The following is a 22,139-nucleotide window of genomic DNA, read 5'->3' as shown; positions in this document are numbered from 1 at the left end:
CTGTATTTAAAACTGGAGCTACTGCTGAATTGGGACTAACTTGTGTGATATATTGGGATAGAAATTGCATGTCACAGAATAAAATCCTGATCTAGAGCAGAAGTCTGGTTTGAAGATGTTTTCAATTAGAAGCTGACAGTGACCTTGCTTCCTGTCCTTATGGTGAAAGATGAAACAAATTTGGGCTTCCAGCCATTGCTATTCAATTTTTAGAAGATGTAATTTGTTCCACTCTGAAAGAACAAAAAAAACCCCCAAACTTTTCCTTTGTCGTTCCAGAGTGCGTGTGCTTTTTATGGTAACTTGGTTAAAAAAATTACATAAATGATTGCTCTGTTGATAAACAAGGTTTTGTCAAGAAATATTTTATTCAGTATTAGTACAAGCAAGCAAGTTTCAAGGAAATAAGTTGTGTTAGCCTGTTTACTTTGCTTCTGTGAGTAGTTACTTTGCTGCTTCTACAGCAGTCAGGTTCTTAAAACTGTAAAAATTGTCAGTAGGATTAGGATAGCTGAGGAATGTGAAATGAATGTAAATCCATTTTGCTTCTTTTTAAATTGTCTGGGTTCCAAGTAGACAGTGTCACTTGAAAATATAATCTTCTTAAAATCTTGTGAGCATTAGAAACTTACTTAGAGACAAAACCGAACATAGTTTCTATACTGGAGTATTAGTTCTTATGATTCTTTAGTATTTACTGCCGCTATTTTCTGTGTGTGAAGTTTGTTAAGCGTTGAGGTCAGGCAAAGATAGTTCTAGAAATCTTAGAGGTTCTTTCAGATTCACTAAAATAACACTTAAATTAGTTGTTTTGTAATGTATTTCTTGAATGAGCCAAACCTGTCATTAAAACACGCTACTGATGTGTGAGGTTGCACTGACAGTTTAGAAAGGTTGTATTATTTTATGTTTGGAAATTAAATACACCCTTGAAGAACAGAACGCAGCCTTATGTTTTGCTGTGTGTACAGTACAAACATCCATGTCATTTAGATAAGATACTTCTGCAGTACTTTCCCTCATTCCTAGATAGATTCAACCTCAGAGATCACATCTAAAATTTGGTCGCTGTGAAGACAGTGTTAAATAGCTTTATGGATATTTTTAAAAGCAGAAAAATGTGTACATTTTGCATTTTCCAACTGCAGGTGCAAGTATTAATAATGAAAAGTATTTTGATTTGAGTGAATATTTCAAGCTCCTATTTACGTTTTTCATTCATCAGAAGTTACATTTGTAATGAATTGGTGTACTGGGGTTTCATGAAGATGTATTTTGAGATTCGTTGCTTTTAGTTTTGAGAGTTGGAAAAAAATCCAAGAATTTTACTAGTAGAATTAAAGTAATGAATTAATTAAAATGATAGCTATTGGAATTCTTCTGTGTGTTTAAGATCAATCCTTCTGGATTGACTTATTTTGAGGAGGACAGGTGAAAAGCACAGGTGCATGTTAAATATAGTTTGTCACAGGCAGTCAAAGCAACCACCCCAAACAGCAGGTGTTTGTTGAACATGCATATAAGCTCAGGCATGTAGCAGTGGTTTCTGCTTATAATACATTAATAAGTGTGTGTTCTGGGATTTTTTTTGTTTTTTTCTTTTTTTTTTTTTCCTCCCCGTGGGAAAATTTTAAATGAGATTTGTTTATTTTCATGGTTGAAGAATGCCTAAAGGGTTGAAGGCTGCGCAGGTTTGTCTATATAAGCTCACTCGATTTAATTGGGACCTCTGCCTTAAGTTCTATTTCTGTCGTGCTCACCTTAAGAGCTATATCATACAGAGTAATCTGTATACGTATCAGAATAATCTGATACCAGTTTACTCTGGTAATTCTACAATGCCTTTGTTAATGTTTCTTTTATTGTAATGTAAAGGAGCATGAATGTACTCTATGAGCACGAAAGAAATACGATAGGGAGCTATGGGAAGTTTAGGAGATGGAGAACCCAAATGATCAAAGCTCTCATTAGACTAGCTATTTTTATAACCTACGGTATTTTTATTGTGCTAACTGTCGTACAATTCATCTTGCCTGGAAACTTTGTAAGGTCATGAGCTTGTTGATACTTCCTGAATTGTTGCTGCAGTGTAAGAGAAGTAGCATTACTGCATCCTTTCTAACCTCCGGGGCTGGATTCCTTGATGCTTCAAATATGTTAAAGGTAAAACTGTTAAGTTGAGGCAAGAATTTCATCCTGTGTCTGCAGGTCTGAAGAATTTAGAGCTTCTAAATTGTAGCTCTATTATCTCAAGCTAGGTGGAAAAGTATTGAAATAGGAGTTTTGTTTGAAACCTACATATTTAAATAGAATGTCTGGGGTTTTTTTGATGATTTACTTTCATGAAAGAATATATATGGACAAGTAAATCAAAGCTGATGAGATATTTTATTAACAATAAATGTCTTGTATGTCTCATAATTAAACTCCTGTTCATAGTCTTTTGGGGGAACAGGTTTGTTTTTTCTCAGAGTGCAGGCTCTTTTTTTTGTATTTGAGAAGTTGAAAAGAACACGGTAAGTATAAGATTTATTTTTTTTTATTAAACACTTGTGATCATGCAGAAGTTGCTCAGTGGCTGTGTAATTGAGTTAGAGTAGCATGACTTGTGATGATGTAGTCTCTGACAGTCATATCAATAGCCTGTTTTCCATCCAAAAAATCTTGCAGACCTCCTCATAGCATTCTCTGTTGGTGTTTATGGAAAATGACATGTTTCTAAATAAAAATCATGCTTTGCTAAGTGGGCTGTTCATGAAGCAATCAATTTCTATGTTAAACAAGTAAACCCACCAGATTTTCCTCTGTTTTTTACACATTACAGCAGGTGTTATGTATATTGAATCAGAAGACACAACAATAATAGTCACAGCTAGTCTTCTGAGCTCAGCCTAGTTTCATACCAATGTTTTGTGTTGTTTATCTGGACTGTTGTGTTGTCATGATATATACCTATTCAAATAGAGGCACAAGAGCAAGAGATTGCACTTCACAAACATGGTAACATGGTTTCTTTTATCTAACGTAGTAAACTTCAAATCCCTTTTCTTTCTTTCCCCTTGAACAAATGCATCAGCATCCGCTTCTGTGCTTTCACCAATGCTCCCCTTATTTTTCCCCATGTATTCTACCCTCTTTGCTATGTCTCTGTCTTGGAGTGAAAGTCGCAAGGAGTTCCATCTTACCTCCTACTGAAAACCAGAAAAAAATGACATGATTCCAGCTTTTCTTGGCTTTGCACTGCGTATACTTCTTCCAAGCTCTTAAGGAGGAGAGTAGAACTTGTTAGACATGGGTGGGGTTTTTTCCTTGTTGTGGAAGGGAAGACTTGGAAAAAGGGGAGGAGGAAGAAAGCAGGAGTGTAGTCTCTTGCCAGACGTGAATGATTTTTCCCTCTTACGAAGCTGTGGCTCTGTGTTATTCCACACAGGGGAAAATCCAATTTGTTTCTCTTACATCTCTCTCATAGCTTGTTGCTTCAGCTTTTCAGATGCTTTTCATATAGGCTGTGTTTTTAAAACAATACTTTATTGGGATATCTTTCCTGTTTTGGTTTTGTTTTGTGTTTTCCCCTTTAAATGGGATAGTTCTTGAAACCCTAACTTGGAGCACAGTCATGCAGACAATTGAATTGGCACCTCTGGAGCACAGAAATTAGTGTCTGGGGACGTAAGGGAGTGGCAAGAACCTTTCAAAACACAGCTGCCACGGGCAGAATGGCACCACAGCTCTATTTTACTCTGAAATTAATTTGTTAAGGAGAAGTGGATTAGAACTGCCTTGGTTTTAAATAGCTTGCTATTGAGAAGCCTTCATTTTAGTAGCAACTTCTTTCTCATATGAACTTGATTACTTACTAGTAATTTTTATATGATCGTTGCTCTTTCTGGAATTTTTATCTTCTGAAAGGAAAGTGGATCTTTGTATTTTTAAGTAGTTCAACTCTGAGAGTACACAGTAAAATCTTTGTCTTTAAGGAAATATTCATATGAATGAATTAAAATGTCTCTTTGGTCCTCAGTCATATACTTTGTATATAAAGTTTAAGCTCCATAATTTGTCTAGATAAAGAATTTTCATTTTTATAACTGACAGGTTTAGAGAACTAATGTTCTTGCTAATGCATTTTAGTAGGGCCCTACCATCCTCATTTACAGTTGGTGCCTTCTGTTTTAGAGCTGGCTTAAATGCTTGCCTTAGTATCAGAATTATTTACTGTTCAGTCCCCACATGGCTACTCCAGTTCTTTTCTTCATACTGTTTCAGCATCTGCTGGCTTCCCTGTGCCACGGCCACTGCTCCTGCTTTGTGCTTTGCAGTGCCTCAGGGCTAGTTGTGGTACTGGCTAAACTGGTGTTGCTATTGCATTTTTGGCTCTCTTCTATTTCTCTGCGCTGTATCAAATAGAAAACCACCTTGTAGTTACACCTGTATTACTGCGTGTGCAAATCAAGTCCTTACTATAAATTCGTTCCAGTTTAACAAGCCACACTTGTCTGCAGGGCAGCAATTACATCCCTGGGCATTCTGAGGTGAATGCACAAATATATGTTTAGAGGCCTTAGAGGTCTTAACTCAGCAAGCTAGATTGTCCACGACTCTGTAAAAAGCAAGAAAATTTTGGGAGTTAAAATTTGGGTGGCCCAGTGTGAAATGGTAAATGTCTAGCACTTGACTGAAATCAGGTTATGAAGTGTCTATGATATGCCATCTACCCACTGAAGAGTTGCTGCTTTAGATGTTTTCTACATCATCCAAGAGAGAGCAAGATTCCAATCAATGGGCTTCTTTAGGTAAGTAGTGGAAATATTTGTTTTCTTGCCTGATTCAACATTACCACGTGAGAGACAGGATTTGAAAACACTCTTTGTCAGTGCTGAACACAAAATATTTTGTAGCAAGCACACTCATCAATTCCAGCAGACTTTTGCAAAGTTTTATGAATGTGAACTTGCTGGTGGTTGCTGCTGACGGCAGCTTTCCTGTGAGCAGAAGAGTTAAGTTAATGGTGTGGAGCCTGTTGTGCTGCCTTCCAGAGCAGGGGGGGCAGCAGGGACGTTGACAAGCAGCATGGTGGCATGTCAGTTCTCAGCCCCTTCTGAGGGAATGCGAACTAATGCATTTTACAACAGAAAATGCAGGAGTCTTCCCAAATGTTGTGGTATTGTGGATGGTCGGGAGCAGAAAAAATACTGAAATATTTCGAAAATAAAATACAAGCCAGCATGTTTCTTGTTATGGAGTAAATGGGTGCATTTTATTTTTGTCTTGGTCTTTTTAAAGCCAACTGATACTGAACTCAGTTGTGTTTGTTTTTTTTCTTTGGCTTAACGATGGAACAGTGTCTTGGGGAGAGGAAACCTCATCAGGGAGAAACTAATAAAAGTGAATCATTTGAGGCTATGCGTATTGTAGGTCACTATAGAGAGACTGTGTTTTTCCAATCTTGTGTGGAGCTGGGAGTGTCACCCTTGTGGTTTCCTTAATTATGATTTAAGTATCAGATGGATGTGAAGCATTAAAAATTCTAAAGCATCTCTGGGACTGAATTAAAAAAAAATAAAAAAAAATCAGTGTTGCAGTTCTCAGTGGTACTTAAAATGGAGGATGACTTTTTTGCCAGAATAGGCTTTCATTGAAAAACAGACTTCCTGATATGTCCCTACATAATGGTGTAAAACCTTTAGACATTTTGCTGTTATACACTTGGCTTCAGTAATAAAATTTTGCAATGCCACTAAGAACTAAAGCAGGAAAATTTTCCAGAAGTATGTATTTCAGCTTGTCATCTTAGTAATGTTTCACTTCATTCACATTGATGATGTTAATCGGTTCTGTTCAGTAATTATTTGAAGATATGTAATAGGTGGATTTTTTTATCTATCCTGTCTAGCAGTGTAATGGTCTTTGAGATACTTGGAGAAATGTGAAAATCTCTCATGATGCTGACTGTTACAGACTTAGGCTCTTATTAGGCCTGGTTTACGTAAATGAGTTTGGGAACTGACAAGTTCTCAGTTTCCTAAGCCCTTGTAGAAGAAGGAGGAAAAAACCCCAAACAAACAGGAGGCTCAAGAACACCATACAAATGTCAACTTGCCAATGTTCTAAAGAAAACTACAAGTGTTGGAAATGCCAGGTTTTATTAGATTTTCTTATTAAATAGCTCTTTTGGTTTTAGATGGACTTCACTGGACCTCCTCTGCGGGAAACACCAACATGAGTCTTTGCTGTGAATTGGTACTGTATTGAGTATTCAGGTTTTCATAGCTTCATTTTTATTTTATTTTTTTTCAGTCCCCTGTATGTACCCATATTTGTGTTGTAGGAATATTGGTATATGACTTGCACCTGAGGAGGATGTGAGGACTCACATGCAGGTTTATTGCTCTTCTGTAAGGAAACTGTGGCATAAGCTTGATGTGGTGATGTGCTTTCCATCAGTCCCCGAGTTCTACAGAGCAGTCATGAAACTAAAGATGCGTTGGGATTTCCCAAATATTTGATAGAAAAATGGTATCAATAGCATGCTTTTTAATATATAGGTTTTTCTTCTTCCTAGACCAAACTCGAGTCAAATATACAGGTGTGGATTTTTCAGGTAGAGAAACGTGAATTTTTTGTCAACAGCATCACCTTATGGCACCCATGAGACCAGATGTTGGCATGTTAATGGCATTTGATAACCAGTGACTACTTTTTAGAGGCTTAATGTCTTGAGGGTGTAGCTTTTGCTCAACTAAATGCAGAAGTCTGTCTATTTCACTTTATGTATACTTCAGTTTATGATGAAATTAACTCTCCAAGCAATGACATTTACCTCAGAAATGCTTAAAATGAAATAATCTTCACTATTTTAGCCAATTTAAAGCCTTTGTAAACTGTTTTCTGTGCAAAGGACTAGTGTCTTCCAGTGAACTTGGTGTCAGCTGTATGTTGTTTCTTAGAAATGAAATGCTTCTTGATGACAGGAGGGAGGGGAGTGGGGCTAAAATGCTTTGGTTTGGAACCTGGAACTGAAATGGATAAGAGGGGAAGGAGAATAGAGGAAATCATTAGACTTTTTGTTAGTTGGCTTAACATACTAGAAAGTAAGTGGACCATGCTTGAATCTTGGCATTGCAATAGGATAAAAAATGATAAGTGTATTTAGTCATGATTTGGGGTATTTTAGGTCCCTAACAACAAAGGAAGAAGTGCTTTTTTTCCCCTTAAATCCTTACTTAGATAATTTTTATTCCCCAATAACAAAAAATGATAGAACAAAAATGGTGGGAAGGAATCATGTGCAGGTCTCTGTTGGCATTATCCAGCTTCATATTTGCCATGAGAAACAAGTCTTAATGTGTTTAATGAAAGATACCACAAACACTTTCCACTTAGTAAAACTGAGTTTTTGGTAGCGAAAAACGTTACTGAGTACTTACTCTTTTCCTTTTCCTTCTTCAGCTGTGGGGAAAGGAACATTCAGTTTTTAAATTACTAACAACTTTTACACTTCTATTAAAGTTGTTTTAGACCAACTTTATGAACCAGCTATTTAATATTCAGAGTATAACCTCTTGTTTTATGACTATGGAAAGACCTACTATTACAGCTTCACCAGATACTACGTGTGTATTTTTCTTCTAGATTAATCCTTGGGTAGCATCTTATGGGCAGTGTTCTGTGCAGTCATTTGTCATTTAAACAGCATTATTGCAGTTCTGTCATGAATTATTACAAACTATCACACCATATACCAAACTAATGCATGATAAACGTAGGGTACTACTTGGCAAACATGAGGGGGATGTTGCTGATTTGGGATGCGTTAAATGTGTCAAAGATGTTGCTTTGTCTGGCAATGGAAAGAGACATGAAGCGACTTTCTGGATTGCAGGGATGCTGTTGAAGACTGGGAGTAATGAGCCCTGTGGGAGCTGAGTCCTTAAAAGTGTACTCCACAAAGGTATCTGTTGTGATTAGGTATTAGCTTTAGATTAAAAAGCTAATTAAACCCATTTGTTTAAAGATGACATAGAACAGACACTAGCACAGTGTGCTGGGCTTTGTTCACTAATATGTTGAATAAAATCTTTGTAGGAATCTTCATTTTGTTTTTTGTACAAATAGCATGTAAAGGCTAAGATAATTTGTCTAGAGATAAACAGTGAAGGCCATATTGATACCATGGCAAAAACTTCTGAAAAACAGTGATTTGGAGCTGGAGGAGAATCTATCAGGAGCAGGAGTTTGGTAGGCTGTTGAAGAGGAGTTTACTGTACAGTGGTGTGGTTGGGAATAATCTTTAAATGTATGAATGGAAGCTGGGAAGTTTTCTTACCTGTGTATGTGGCTGTTGATAGGAAGCTACTGCTGTCAACTGTTCAGGAAGGATATGGGCTAATTGGGGATGGTTCAGAGAATATCCCTCTGAGGCTTTGGCAAGATGTTTCCTGGTGAAAATATATTTAAAAAAAACCAACCAAACAAACAAAAAACCCAGCCTGGTTAACGTGTTATAGAAACAGTGGAGGTGTGACTTGATTTCTGTGTTGTGGAAAATATATATTTTATATATTTATATATTTTATATCTGTAGTGGAAGCGCCCATGGACCAGATAGGAAAGATTTTCAGAAGGGGAAACTGAAGCTTAAAAACGTTAGATTAGGAGTTATGTATAAGGTTTGTAACAATAAGGAATAATTAACTGTAGAGCAATTTACTGTGTTGGAAGCTTTAAAAAGCAGGAGTTAATTTAGGCAAGACTTATGAACTGTCCAGAGATGGGGCTGGAAGATCACATTGTCCTTATAAACTTCTGGCTATGTGCTATAGAAGAATGACATTATGGAGTCTAATAATTCCTTTCCTTTGGCTCCAGTCACCTTCTGTTGGAGGAAATGACAAAACCTGCTCTGACCAAGAGGATATGGTACTGCTTGTGCTTACCTCTGTTGGCTGGGATTCTAGGGGAGACTGATACAAAGTTTTAGTGGTTTAAAACCAGTCACTTCGGTATTAAAAAATGTCAAGGTTTCAAGATGATAATGAATTGCAGTAAACTTACAGAATGTGATGCTGAAAGCATAACATGCAATCTGATAAATAAAACTTTGGCTGATATATCAGTTTTGCGGTGTAATTCTGGAACACTTGATGTTCTGGAGGGTGACGGGGCACAACATGGGATGCTGGTGGTGCTGTGGTGGTCACAGCAGTGGGGAGCTGGAGGTGAGCTGAGCTCGGTCACTACCACCCAGGCTGACTGTGCTCCTCCCTTTTTTCTAGTAAGTGCTGGAGTGGAGTATAGGTGTTGCACAGCCTGTTGTGCACCTGTACCAGGAAGGGTTCTGTGGGTGTAAAAGCAGGTGGTTGTGTTTGGATAATATTCTGAATTCCTATGGAGAGGCAAGAAGAAAGAAGGGAAGGGAAAGAAGTCTCAGAGTCAACTTTTTCCACCAAACGAGAATGCGTGCCACCACAAGTAAGAGGTAACTCTAGAAATACAATCAGAAGACAACCAGAAAACAAGCTGCAGACCCTATTCGCTCCATTACACCAAAAGTTTAATTTGCTCAGAATATTGTCTAGTATTTAAACAAAGTTACTTTTTTGGGCATGGGCATTATGTCAAGGTTCAAATGGTACTGGCCAGTATTACTTAAAGTAGGGTTCCCCAGAAGCATATTTTGTGCGCTGGCAGCTGTTAGCATACACAGAGTGAAGAAGCTGGAGTGAGTTAAACTGACACTTCTGTAGCATTGGAAACTTTTTAATAAATAATTCAATGCAGTACTATAATAGCTTCTATCTGTGGTGACCAATATAAATCATTTTAATGGTTCTCTCGCACTCCCTTGCTATTTTAGCCATTTACCTGGAGTATTTGTTATTTTAAACTGTCATGGGAAAGGGGGACAGCAGTATCTCAGCAGTTTTGTTAGAAATATCTTAGTAGTTTTGTTTGTGTGGTTTTCAGCTGTAACCTTTAAGGCCTCTGCTGGGTAAAAAGCTGGCACGGGGTTTTGTCTGTGTCATTCTGAAGAGAGATCCTATTGATCTTGTACTTGTTCTGGTGAAGATGGCATCATCTGAACTGGACCCTTCAGGCCAAAACCATTTACTGTTTGCTAGCTGAACTAGTTTGTGTTTGTTCAGTTGTTTGCTGCTGAATTACTACAATGTTTAGAAATCCTTATTGAATTTCTTGCTCTATAAGCTACATGCAGAAGAGCTGTTACTCTTTTTTAACTTGTAGACTCCTAGTAGCTGGCAAAACTTGATGGTGATAGGTTTTTCCCTTCTGAGTTTCATTTTGTGGATGTTTTAGAAATAGTATAGTGTCTTCCCAGGAAATTGGGAAGTAAAGTTTGAAAGATCTTGCTGTAGTGACATTTGAGGGTTCCTGAATCCAGGTTTCCACCAGGTTTCAAATTTAGTGCAGTGGTTGACCAAGGAAAGCAATGGGTGGGGAAAAGACCAGCAGAATGGGAATGAGGCAACTATTTCATCAAGGAGATGAATGTGGTTTTTATTGATGGTGCCCTTTATTTTACTCACAGTTGACAGAAGATGTGAAAATTGTGCAAGAATCTGAGAAATGGGAGGGGAAAGCTGTCTGATGGTGTGATTGAACAGGATTGTGTTCTGAGAGGTCAGAACAGCGAAAGTCAGACTTGAAAAGGACATGGCAAATAAAGGTGCAACTAGAACAAAAAGCAACAAAAGAGAGAACAGAGAATAAAAATATGCTCTTCAAAAACAGCATATCTAGGAAACTATCCTTCTTTGAAACGGAAGTAAATGAAAGTCTCCAGTTCTGTAGGCAGTGATGCATTTCAGTAAAACTATTCAAGAGCTCCAGTCCCACCATCCAAATATATTAATGTGCAAGAGTTGACTGACAGAAAGATAACCATTTAGAAAAGGTTTTGATGTGAAAAACTGCCAGTGTGGAAGAAAGCAAGACAAGTCTGTCCCCCTTATGTTTCTCTTGAATAATAACTTAATCGTCAGGTAAAAACTGGTGTTGGGCCTTTAAAGGCATGCAATGTGTTTGTGACTTAGTGAAACTTTTGGATTTTGTTTAAAGTGAGGGGTGTAACTCTTGTTGCAATATGTTGCATACAGAACAGCATATTCTGAAGTAATGCAAATTCATGGAATGTGTGTCAGACCATATGAAGATTCGCAGTATTGAAATGACTGATGGCACTGCCATGAAAGTTGTGGGATAAATTTTCAAGGAAGTGATTAGGTGAAACACTTGAGTAAGAGTTCTCAAACCTTGCATAGCCGCATGAGGAGAATGGTGACTTTCATGAATCAACTGCAAACTTCTTAAAGGAGGATAGTGATTTCAGTTTGTTCTGGGGTTTATTTTCCTGTTACGGTAAAGTTTCACATTAATTTCAGCAAATAGGTCTTGGAGGAGATAACATTCTGATAGCAAAACCTTCATTCCCATAGCATGTAGGCAATTAAAGGATATCGTTTTAATGGACAGTTTAAAAAACACTACCTGTTTTGATAACATACCTAGCAACTTTCATGTCTGGGGTTGTGTCTGGTGTGCCTTGTCCATGTTGCAGATACTGAAATTTGGTTTTGCTTTACTCCTCTGTCTCTGCTCTTTTGAAGCAAAGGCCAAATTAACTCTGTGGTTACCCGGAGCTAAGGAAACAGAGCAAACTTGTAGTATTTGTTTCTCTGAGGATTTCTTCTAGTTTTCTGCATCTGAATGCAGTATGAATACAGTATTTTTTCAGGTATTTGTTTAGTTGGGTTTTTTTTGATCTGCCTATGCTCATTGGACTCTTAACATCTAATGGCAGTGAGTTCCACATTTTAGTTATGTTTGGGGGGGAAAATACTTATGTATTGTTGCTACTAAACTTATGCTAGCTGATACCTTTACTGAATTTTTTTTAACCATTTATTCTGAAATGTCAGTTGATTTTTATTTCATCACATCTCTCCCACTCATGACTCTAGAAACCTCATTCTCATAGTCTCGCTTCTGTTATCTCTCCTCCAATCTGAAGAATCTTATAATGGAGCCAGTCTGTACCTACACTTTTTCCTTAATCTTCTCTGTGACATCTCAATTTCTGTATTTTTTTGTGGGGTGACAATTATAATTGTGCAGCACTTAAGATGAGATCACCATATTTGCATATAGTGTGGCATAATAACATGTTTCTTATCTTGTTCTCTATTCCTTTTCCTAGTGGTCTTTAGTATTCTGATTTGTGTACTGAGTTTACGTTTTGAATCATGGTGGATGTTATTTTCCAATCTTTTTTTTTCCTGCATTAATAGTAGCTGACTTAGAGCTTATTGTTGCTTCTGTAGGTAGGGTTGGTTTTCCTCCTTTCTATACTTCGCGTTCATCAGTCTTCAATTTCACATAACATGGTGGAAGCCCATGGTATTGGAAGAGCCTTCTACAGCTCTTCAGTGTCAGTTTTCAGTTGGGACTTTCTGAAACACTGTTGGCAAATGTTGTCAATTTATTCACCTCTCTGTTCCTGACCATGTTTTGAGGATATTAAGCATTGTAGCTGCACCACTACTGGAAATCTTTTTGCATTCTGAAGCTTTTAATTGGTTCCTGCTGACATCTTGATCTTACTCCGTAGTAGTTAAATTTAAGAGTTTTGATTTGGAGCCTTGTTAAAGGCTTTGAAAATCCAGTTAAAATTGTTTCAGGTGGATTAACATTGTGTACACACTGCTTTTCACAGAACTGTCACTGACATGTGAGATATGATTTACTTCTACAAAAATTATTTGTGAACCTCTGAGATTACAACCATTGAGTCTTTCACAGGTCATTGTGCTTAGTCCATCTGTGCAAGGCAATTAGGTAGGAGGTCTAAGATAGAAATGCTGATGGATTACAGGGAGCTCAGTGTTTTGGAAAGGTACATTTATCCTCTTGAAACTGTAAGCAACCTGAACAAGAGTAGTCTTTAAGTGGTGAAAGTTTTATTCAAAATGTAGGTCTTTTTTGAGGTACTCTCAGGATAAGCTTTGGAAGGAGGCTTATGCTTTTGTCTGCTACCAGTAAACCCCAACTCCAAGAACAGGCTATATGTTGTTGTTGTTTACCTAGCGCTTCAAGGCAAACGTAAAAGCAATACATGTCATGAGATTTAGCTTTAAAGTGTTTGGCTGCTATCAGTGGAGAGAAAAGTAGAGTTTTACTTGCTATTTTGGATTTCTTGGGGTTTAGCAACCCCAAGACAACAACAAATGTGTTATTTCTTGGTTTATGCTATACCTATTTGCATTCAGTTTGTAAGCAATCTGGAGTTACTTGTACCACTAGAAAAGGTCTATGTGAATGAAAATGTTTTCGGTTCTCTTTGGCCATGCGTGTGTGTGTGTACGTCCGTGAAACAAAAGAAATGAAGAAGCATTATGCTTAATATATGAGTTCTCAGGAGGCTGGGTGGAATCTAGTTGAAATTACTTAAAAGTGAATAGTTGTGTCTCAGGATACTGTGTATGTCTGAGCTCAGTATAGACTGGAGTTAGTTTTCTCATGTTTCTCTGATATAAATGCTTATCATTGAACTTAAGAATTACATGGTAGCGCGCAACATTTCTCAAACTGATCTGAATGCAAATATATTCATGCACACAGATTTATATATGCATACAGTTATATGTATGTATGTGATATTTATATGTACATACATGATGCATGTAAGTGGTGTATTTTGCCAGTATTACTGCCTGATGTGCAGCAGGAAAAACCTGGAAAGTAAGAAATCGATACTTAGAAACCTATTTTGGGACCCATGAATTTAAGATCCCACAAAAAAAAAAGCTGTGTCTACCCAAAATCCATACATCTTCAGCAAATCCTGGGGTTACAGCTTAAAATCAAACAGTGCTTAACTGTTTATCAGTTTTCCAGTCCACCCTTAAGCTGCTGATTTGATGTGGTTCATCAGGTTACTCGTAAGTTGTGGATGTTTGTGAGATCATTCTCTTAAAAATGTTTTTCTTTTTAAATAATTTTCTGCAGCTTTTGAGTGTGCTCTTGATCTAGGAAACCAGTTTATCTCAGATAGGCAGCATATGTGCATACATAACATCAAAATATTGGCAAGTAATGCTGAGGAGGTATCTGGAAGGAGTGAAGCCATGATGTATTGTCTGTTCCAGAATGACACGCACAACTTTGCATCAGTATTATGTACATTGTTTTTGGATATAGGTGGTTTTCCCATGCTACAGTGGGCTTGCTTATTCACATATAGCTGGAAGTTGGCAAACAAAAGTTGTGGTGTCTGAGAAGACTAGGTGCAGGAGGGAAGGCAAGTAGGCGCAAGATATCGTCTCCAAGCAGCTAGAGATGTGCCAGAGATGAAGACAGTATGCAAACCAGTTTTTAAACTGTGAAAGTCGTTATAAGTGTCTTAATCGTGAAGGCACCTGAATCGTGAAGGTTGCTGAAAAGACTGAATAGTTTCACTGTCAAGGCCATTCATTAATAGGGTCATGTATAATAAACTTAATTGTTACCTTCACCAATTCTTGCTTATTACCAGAAGGATGGGTAGAGTAGCATAAATGGCGGCTGTCTCTTATCTTAAAATCCATGGAGGGAGGCTATGTTCAGGGGCATATAATTTCTTTACAAACCATACACAACTTCCCAACTGATGTTTACAATACTTGCAGATGACAGCAGGCTGATAAGCCATGCAGCTGGCTAAGTAAGGCATTTATTTCAGTTGAGGCTTTTAAATTATATCTGAGGATATAGTTTGTGGGTTGATACTGAGTAGTGACCTAAAACTGGGAATTTGCTGTTTTCCTTGGGAGGACTTGATGAAATACAAAACTCTCTGGAGATTCCTGTTTTTCTTGCCACATTTGCTAATCGAGAAGATTGTTGTTTTCTTTTAAGATGCCAGACAGTTGCTTTTCCTGTGAAGTCTTTTTATTTGTAACAATTTGTAACCACAAAAAGTGGTTGTCTAAGGTACTTACAGTTCAGGTTTAGAATTCAGGACTGTAAGTACCTGTCTGGACTTAGAGAAATCATCATGGCTTATCTATATCTGTATGACAAAAAGAACTAAGTGATTATTTGCCTCTAGTGTGTGCCTCCCGAGATTTCCCTGTTAAAATCTATAGAAGATTTTTTGCATTGTGGTGTTCACTATTGTTTCTCTTGTAAATAGCAGTGAGTGTTATCTCATACAGGAACAGCTGAATGTTTGTATAGCGTCAATATCTGTGCAATTCTGATCCTTAATGGTATCAGTAAGGAGATAATGAGTACATCTGTGAGACTTTTAACTAAAGATTGACAGCTTTAGTAATACAATAGAAAAGGTACTTAAACTTCTGAAAAAGGACAATTTGATTTCAAAACCTGCAGTCCTTCAACAGTGACGAGATGATCTTTTCAACAATTCATTTAAAGCTTTGTGCTTAATGCTGATATCTATGTAGGGATACTACATGCATGATAAGGTATGAAAGATTTTTCCTATTCCAGCTCATACTTGGATAATGGAGAAGACATGGAGTGGAAAACACTTGACACAGCGAGTTCATTACAAATCTTGACTTGCAATACACTGACAATTGTTTTCTGAAAATAATTTGCATATTGAACATGCTTTTGATTGCAAATTTGGATGTTTTTCAGTATCTCACCATTCATGTACAGCTTTTCAGGTGACTTGTCTGCATAAAACTCAAGTTTTAGTCTCTGGCAACTTACATAATACACAGAAGAAAGCAGAATGATCCAGACAAAATGTCCTCAAACTATCAGAGGTACTCTGTTGTTCTGTCTTCAAGGCCTTGCTCATACAGAGTTGTGAATTGTGACAAAGAATATCATCCATTTACTAGAAGCAAGATTAATTGAGTAGTACATTTTGTCATTGTTTTTTTTCCAGTTTCCACATAGCAGTCAAATGGAGCCTTCAGATTCTGGTGTGAGAAGTTAGTACCTGAAGATATTTTTCATGTGTGTTCTGGCTGCCTGAAGTAAGAGGGATGTTAGGGCACAGTACCTATTTAAACTACGTATCTGAAATTTTAAATTGTCCAGTGGTATCTTTAATGGAACAGAGGATTCTATGGGTGGTTTGTGGGAGCAGTTGATACTGGAAGAATGGTGTACCCATCTTCAACTCTTGCAGTCTGTCACTCTGGTTCATGGGCGCGTTCATTGTCAGTGGTAAAGTCAACATATACAGTATGTGGTTAAACTGCTCTGAATGGGATTTATTTCTGGAAGTGTTATGTGTTTTGGTGTTTTTGTTGTTTTTTTTTTTTTTTTGAAAATAACATGACTGTATTGACCATCTTCTCTTGAGGTGAAACCAAGTCCTGTGGTTGTCAAGGGTAATAGACAGTGACTGGTTTTGTAGGAGATACAAAACTTACGTGAGCATTGCCCATCAGAAACTATAACATGTCTGTATACTTGTTAGCTGTATTTACTTCCCTAGTTTTTGAAAATCTTAAGAAACTAATGTTCCTTGCCCCTCCTCCTATCTCCTCCCACCACCCCCTTACCTTCAGCTCCCGGTCTTTCTGTGGAAGTATTACATTAGGTTTATAAAGAATGAACTTGTCAAATATGTTCATCCTAGTTGTAAAGTCCTTTTTAAAGTAATATTTTTAACTGTCTATTTGTATCTAGGATACTGAGAATTCCATTTGGCTCAGGTGGGATGACTTTTTGTAAAATAACAGCTAAGCAGGGTGCTTGCACCATATAAACGTTCCTCTGTTTCATGATGAAAATACCTACCAGCAGAAAGGTATCATGCTGGGATCTCTTTGACTATCCCTGGGTGCGTAAAAATCCTACTACACTAGAATTAAAATACTAAGGTTAATTTTCCATTGATATTAATGAACTTTTTTGTTATTTCAGCTGTGAATGAGTTCACTGGTTCTGTAAAAGTATTGTGAGACTTACTAGGGCTATGATTATTGCTGTTTTATTGGGCAGCAAAACGTAATTTCAATGTTACCTAAAGCATTGGATTTACAATTGAGCTTCTGTAGAGGTATCATTCCACTTACTTTCCAAATTGCACTGTTGATGACAGTGACCTCAGTGAGAAGGATTAGCACCCTGGTAAAATCTTTGCCTGAGAGCGGTGTTGTGGGTGGCTTGACCTCAGTTTAGTGTATCTTCACTTGAACTCTTCAGTACCACTTCCTGAGGTTGTGAGAGGCTTTGCTGTCCTAAAAAAACCAAAACAAAACTGAGTTTTGTTTCTTCAGTATTAAAACTACAGTTAAATTTCTCTAGAGAGCCTCAGCGCTTGTAGGAAAATTACTGCTATTTTATTGGGGCGGAGGGGAGCAAACAAAATGGCACTAAGGAGAAGGTTTGTGGAAAGAGTGTTAGTTCTTATATTTTACCATGTAATAAATAATATATACTATACAATAATTATGATGTTTTGTTTTTCTTTTGTGACCCCTGAGCAAAGAGAAAGGAAAGATTTCCCAGCTGTATTAAGTAATGTAAGTTCCGTATCTATATCGGTGTGTATCGTTAATATAGGAGATATGTAACTGAGAACTGTATTTAAGTAGTGTGACACTTGCTTCTCTCTCATAGCAAGTAACTTCTGTTAGAGCTGATAGGATTATTTACATAAATAATGACTGCAGAATTGGGATCAAAAATAGTTACGTGTTGATGGAAATCTGTTTCATTAGGTTGCTTGCTTAGCTTATGGAATGTAATTGAAGAAATCCCCATACATTCCAGGTTATCCAGCTTTATTGTGCTCTGCTGTAAGTTCTCTGAAAACTTTGTTGTACTAGCAGTCTGGTAATATACTTCACTCACTACCTACTCTTGGAAACAAGTCATTGTATCTATATATGTAATTAACTTGGATATAGTAACCTCCTTAGGGAAGACAAGATGAAGCATGCTGCAGAAGTCTGTTGCTTGTATTCACTGATACCTACCTAATACCTATGTGTAAATAGAGGAAAATCCAGAACAGCAGTGATGATGCCAAAAGGCTGTGAGTAAAGCAGTTTTACAAGCATTGTAATGATGCTGAGAACACGCAGACCTGCAGTAGCTGGTCAGGTCTTGCAAAGTGCATAAGCGTTTGCGCTTCTCTGTGCGTGCTTGGCTTTCTAAATGGCCTTTTTCTTTTGTCCATGAGTAGTAGTCGCCCAGACTTTTCCAAGGTCCCAGACATTAGGTGCCTCCTTGCACTATCTCTTGGTCTCACAGGGCACACACGCGGTGGGCTGCCATAGTTAGTAGCTATGAAGGCCGTGCATAACTCCTGCTGGCTAGGCAAAGCTGCTCCTTCCAGAATGGCCTGGGATTATAAACCACCAAGTTTTGGAAGAATTGAATTGTGCTGGTATAAGGCTGTGTCTTAACTTGTGAAGGCTTAAAAATCTATCTGGTGCACTGGTCACCCAACTGTTGCTTACTGTATGCAGAGGTTCATGTATCTTTTGGCAAAGTGTCTGGTGTTGGCTGCTGTTAGAGCCTGAAAAGCATGCTGCGTTGTGTCCTTGTACAGTCGAGAGCACCAGTATCTGCATCCCCTAGAAAGTTAAATAAAGAAGATACTAATTGTAAAAAGCCGTACTGCGAGTTTATTTGCTGATTAGTAGAGCAAATAGATTAAGCGTGTCACAGATTTGTAATATGTTAATTCTGAAAGATCATATATTTTCTTTAGCAAATGTTGAGGCTGGAGGTGATGTGGGGATTCCGAACTGTTGCCTGATAGTGTTTCTGATGGCTACCTTGCTGGTATCGAAAGCTTAGCTATGACAGTCTGTACTTACACATAAAATGTAGCTTATCGATTATTATTTTTTTATAATCAGATGTTTTCTACTGTGGCTCGGAGTCAACAGATAGTTCATGTGTTTTGTGGTACTGAACCTTTCAAAGTCTTGTGGCTTCATGAGTTATCGTGTGTCGATGAACATGGGGCAGTGTGTGGGGGTGTGTGTTGGCAAGTGCAGACTAATTTGACTTGGCTTTAATTTAGTCCTTTTTATGTGCAGACTAAATTGTATATTACATAGCTGGTGTGAACTGTTTGCACTCAGTTATGCAAATCAATGGATACTTAGTAAGACCTTGTGACTGAGTCATCAATAAAACCAGTTAATGTTTCAATCAAAATATTTTGATGTTGATACAGGTGTATTTGAAAGAACATAACGCACTGGCTCTGACTTTTGGTATAAATCAGTGTATCTGAATGATGGGATAGCATAAGCAATTTCAAGATATCATTTCTGTGAAATACCACAGCCTCTGGAAATGTACTTTCCAGCTCGTGGAGAGGAGGAGGAAGGGGACCGTGCCTGGCTAAAAGCAATGTAAAAGAAATGACAACTGTTGTGTGTAAAGGGGTGAGTGGAATAATTTTGCTTTCAACTCTATCCTAAAGCTTTTGAAAATAGGAAGCATATATCAATTTACATGAAGTATATGATTCTCTTTTTTAATTGAGATTTACGTGTAAATTACTTAGTGACCCATGTCATTTTAGTCCAATGTTCAGAATTCTCTTTGCATTTAAGATGGAACCTAAGAACTGTTAATGGCCTCCTCATCATACATGGTCTCTCAAGGTCTCACATAAGTCCCTCAATCAGTCACTATATTTAATCTAAAATTTCCTAACTTTTAGCAGAATTATTAAAGAAATAGATTATTCTGAATTTTGGAGAATGGTAGTTCGTGTTGCTTTGTTCAGTACATTATGCTACTGTTAGGGAAACTTCAAAAGGGACACATATGTGTGCTGCAGAGCTAGCAGATTGTGTGAAGTACGGGGTACAGCCTGCTTACAGACCTGTGCAGGTCTTGACCAGTGATGTTATTTTGGTTATCTAACATAATAAGTACTATACAAGCTGTGCTGTAAGCCAAAACCTGTTTGCATAATAGGCTGAAATGCTGTGCTGGAAAGTCAACAATTACAAATCAGATTGAACAGGAAATGTTACCAGAATGTATCAGAGAAAGTAAGAAACCCTTCTGTATTAGTATTTTGTGAAATAGATATAAATATGATGTAAAAGTGAAGACAGAAAATGCAGGACTCTTTAAATGTGTAAAAAGCTAAAACCAGAAAGGGTTATTAAAAGCCGTTCCCTCTGCATATCCAAGCTAGGGAGTTTAAGAGATACAAGGGGCAACTGGCGTATGGTAGGGCAGTATAAACCACCAAGTTATCCTCCTTGTGGTCTAGAAAGAGAGTAGGTTTTTAATGTCACAGTGCAAAATTGAAGTATAGTTAGATTATATGCAAAAATATATATTGTGTAAAAAAACCAATCATGTTTGCGTACAGGGGAAGCCTTTTGAAGCTTTGCTTCCATCTACTATTTGAAAATGGTTTCCTAGGGTCCTCATGATCCCTGAGCAGTAAAAATAAGCAATAATGGATGTGGCAGAATAGGACTATTGTAGAGATCCTGAAGATTTCAACACCTGCCCTTTTTTATATATAAAAATTGCTAATAGCAGTCTTTAAACTATGTTTTTCTTTACGAAGCAGACATGGTATTATGTCACTTTAACATGAGTCATCTGCGTAAATCTGACTGATTTTTAGTCTGTAGACTGCATGTTGATACAGTAGAGTTTTCATTTTAGTGTTTCATAGACTTTTTACAAAGGAGCAATTCAAGGCTGAGTAGTGGCTGTCTGCTTTAATGGAATGCGTCAGTTAAGGCAATTTCCTGTTGCACGAAGAGAAACCTTAAGTAGATTTACTGAAGTGACAGGAGATGTACGCAAAAAGCAAATTATTTAGTAGTTTGGAACAAAACATTATGTTGCTTTGGAAGATTTGACTGAGTGACATGTTACATAACAGGTAATTCTGTAGGGTATTAAATATGTCAGTTTTGGGCAAATTATAAACACAAAAGCAGTTTTCTTGTGCCTCTTACACATTTGATGATCAGGCATATCAGACAAGACTCTTGACACTGCATTGTCCCGTTCCTGTCCAATTTCCCCTTTTGATGGGAATGGAGAAGCAAGGCACTGTGATAAAAAGTGCAGCCTTCTAGGTGGTACTTTAATATCTCTGTCTCCATTCTTCATGAGTTGGCGGCAATAACAGGCCCTTTTAATGGCAGGCCTGTTTACAGCTTCAGCTGTCACAGCACTAGGTTGCTTTTGAACTAGGCTTTTGTTACTTTTTTTACTCCTGTGAAAGGGTGTTGCGTTAACTTAATTCCAGTGCGGTAATTTCAGGGATTTGGTTTTTAAATAAAATGACTAAATGCCATGTGTATGGCTTGGCTAAACAGCAACTAGTCATTTGCAAAACTTGATGGGTTTTAAACACCGAAGTTGTGGGGAGTTTCCTTCATGTACTACAAGTCATAAGCAAGAGCGGTCCATTGAAATAGAAAGATGGGGTGGAACAGGGAAAGTATCCGTAGCTTTTGGCTGGCTTCAGGGAGTTAGTTGCAGCACAACAGTCCATTTATAAAAGTAAAATGAACAAACAAGCAGTAAAAGATGTTGTGGGGATAAAAGCATCACAGTAACCTACAGTTGAAACAGGGTACGTGTACTGGTGGAATGCACAGGATGTGAGACATCTTTTGCCACTTCTGTTTGTTTAAATCTTAGCTAGAAAGTTAAAGCTCTCGTTTGTTCTTGCATGTCCAAAGATTTGCCAAATGTTAACATTTTGAAGTGAATGGAAAACTTGAGTTTGAGAGAGAATTTGTCAAAAGGTGTTTTCTGTTTTTTTTGGTTTTTTTTGTTTCTTTTTTTTTAATAGGAAAAGATTACTTCAGGGGTAAACACTGTGCTATTTATTCCTGTTTTTTCATAAAGATCCACTGCAGTGTGACTGCTCAGAGGTAATTTTGCGGTCATCTGTTATAAATCATTTTTGTTTGAGAATTACTTCACTGTGTATGGCATGAATTTCTTTAACTGAAAAAGTGACTAGCTTCATCTTCCCCTTCCTTTTGTGTAACTTTGAGCCACTAGCATTGTATTTAGTATAGGTGTATGAAAGATGCATGCTATAGCATTGTCCTCGCACAGCTTTCCTCTTTTCAAGGAAACCTAGTATTTAAAAAAAAATATTAAACACAGATATTTGTTCACTGTGAACTATT

At 37.5% G+C, this 22,139-nt stretch overlaps 1 protein-coding gene across 4 annotated transcripts in view; it reads left to right on the top strand.

Moving 5' to 3' along the window:
- KIAA1549 (KIAA1549 ortholog) overlaps window positions 1-22,139 on the top strand; it is a 153,154-nt gene that overhangs the window by 10,056 nt on the left and 120,959 nt on the right. Inside the window, exon 1 of one of the 4 annotated variants that reach the window (XM_054215708.1) lies at window positions 1,523-1,691. The exons of the other annotated variants lie outside the window; for them this stretch is intronic. The gene's annotated coding sequence lies outside the window, so the exon portion shown is untranslated. Of the gene's footprint in view, window positions 1-1,522; window positions 1,692-22,139 lie in introns of those variants that run through there. 4 annotated transcript variants of the gene reach the window in all.

This window comes from Rissa tridactyla, chromosome 1, assembly GCF_028500815.1.
Source record: "Rissa tridactyla isolate bRisTri1 chromosome 1, bRisTri1.patW.cur.20221130, whole genome shotgun sequence".
Classification (NCBI taxonomy): domain Eukaryota; kingdom Metazoa; phylum Chordata; class Aves; order Charadriiformes; family Laridae; genus Rissa; species Rissa tridactyla.
The sequence above is the reverse complement of the archived record's forward strand: the minus strand, read 5'-3'. Positions and strand labels throughout refer to the sequence as shown.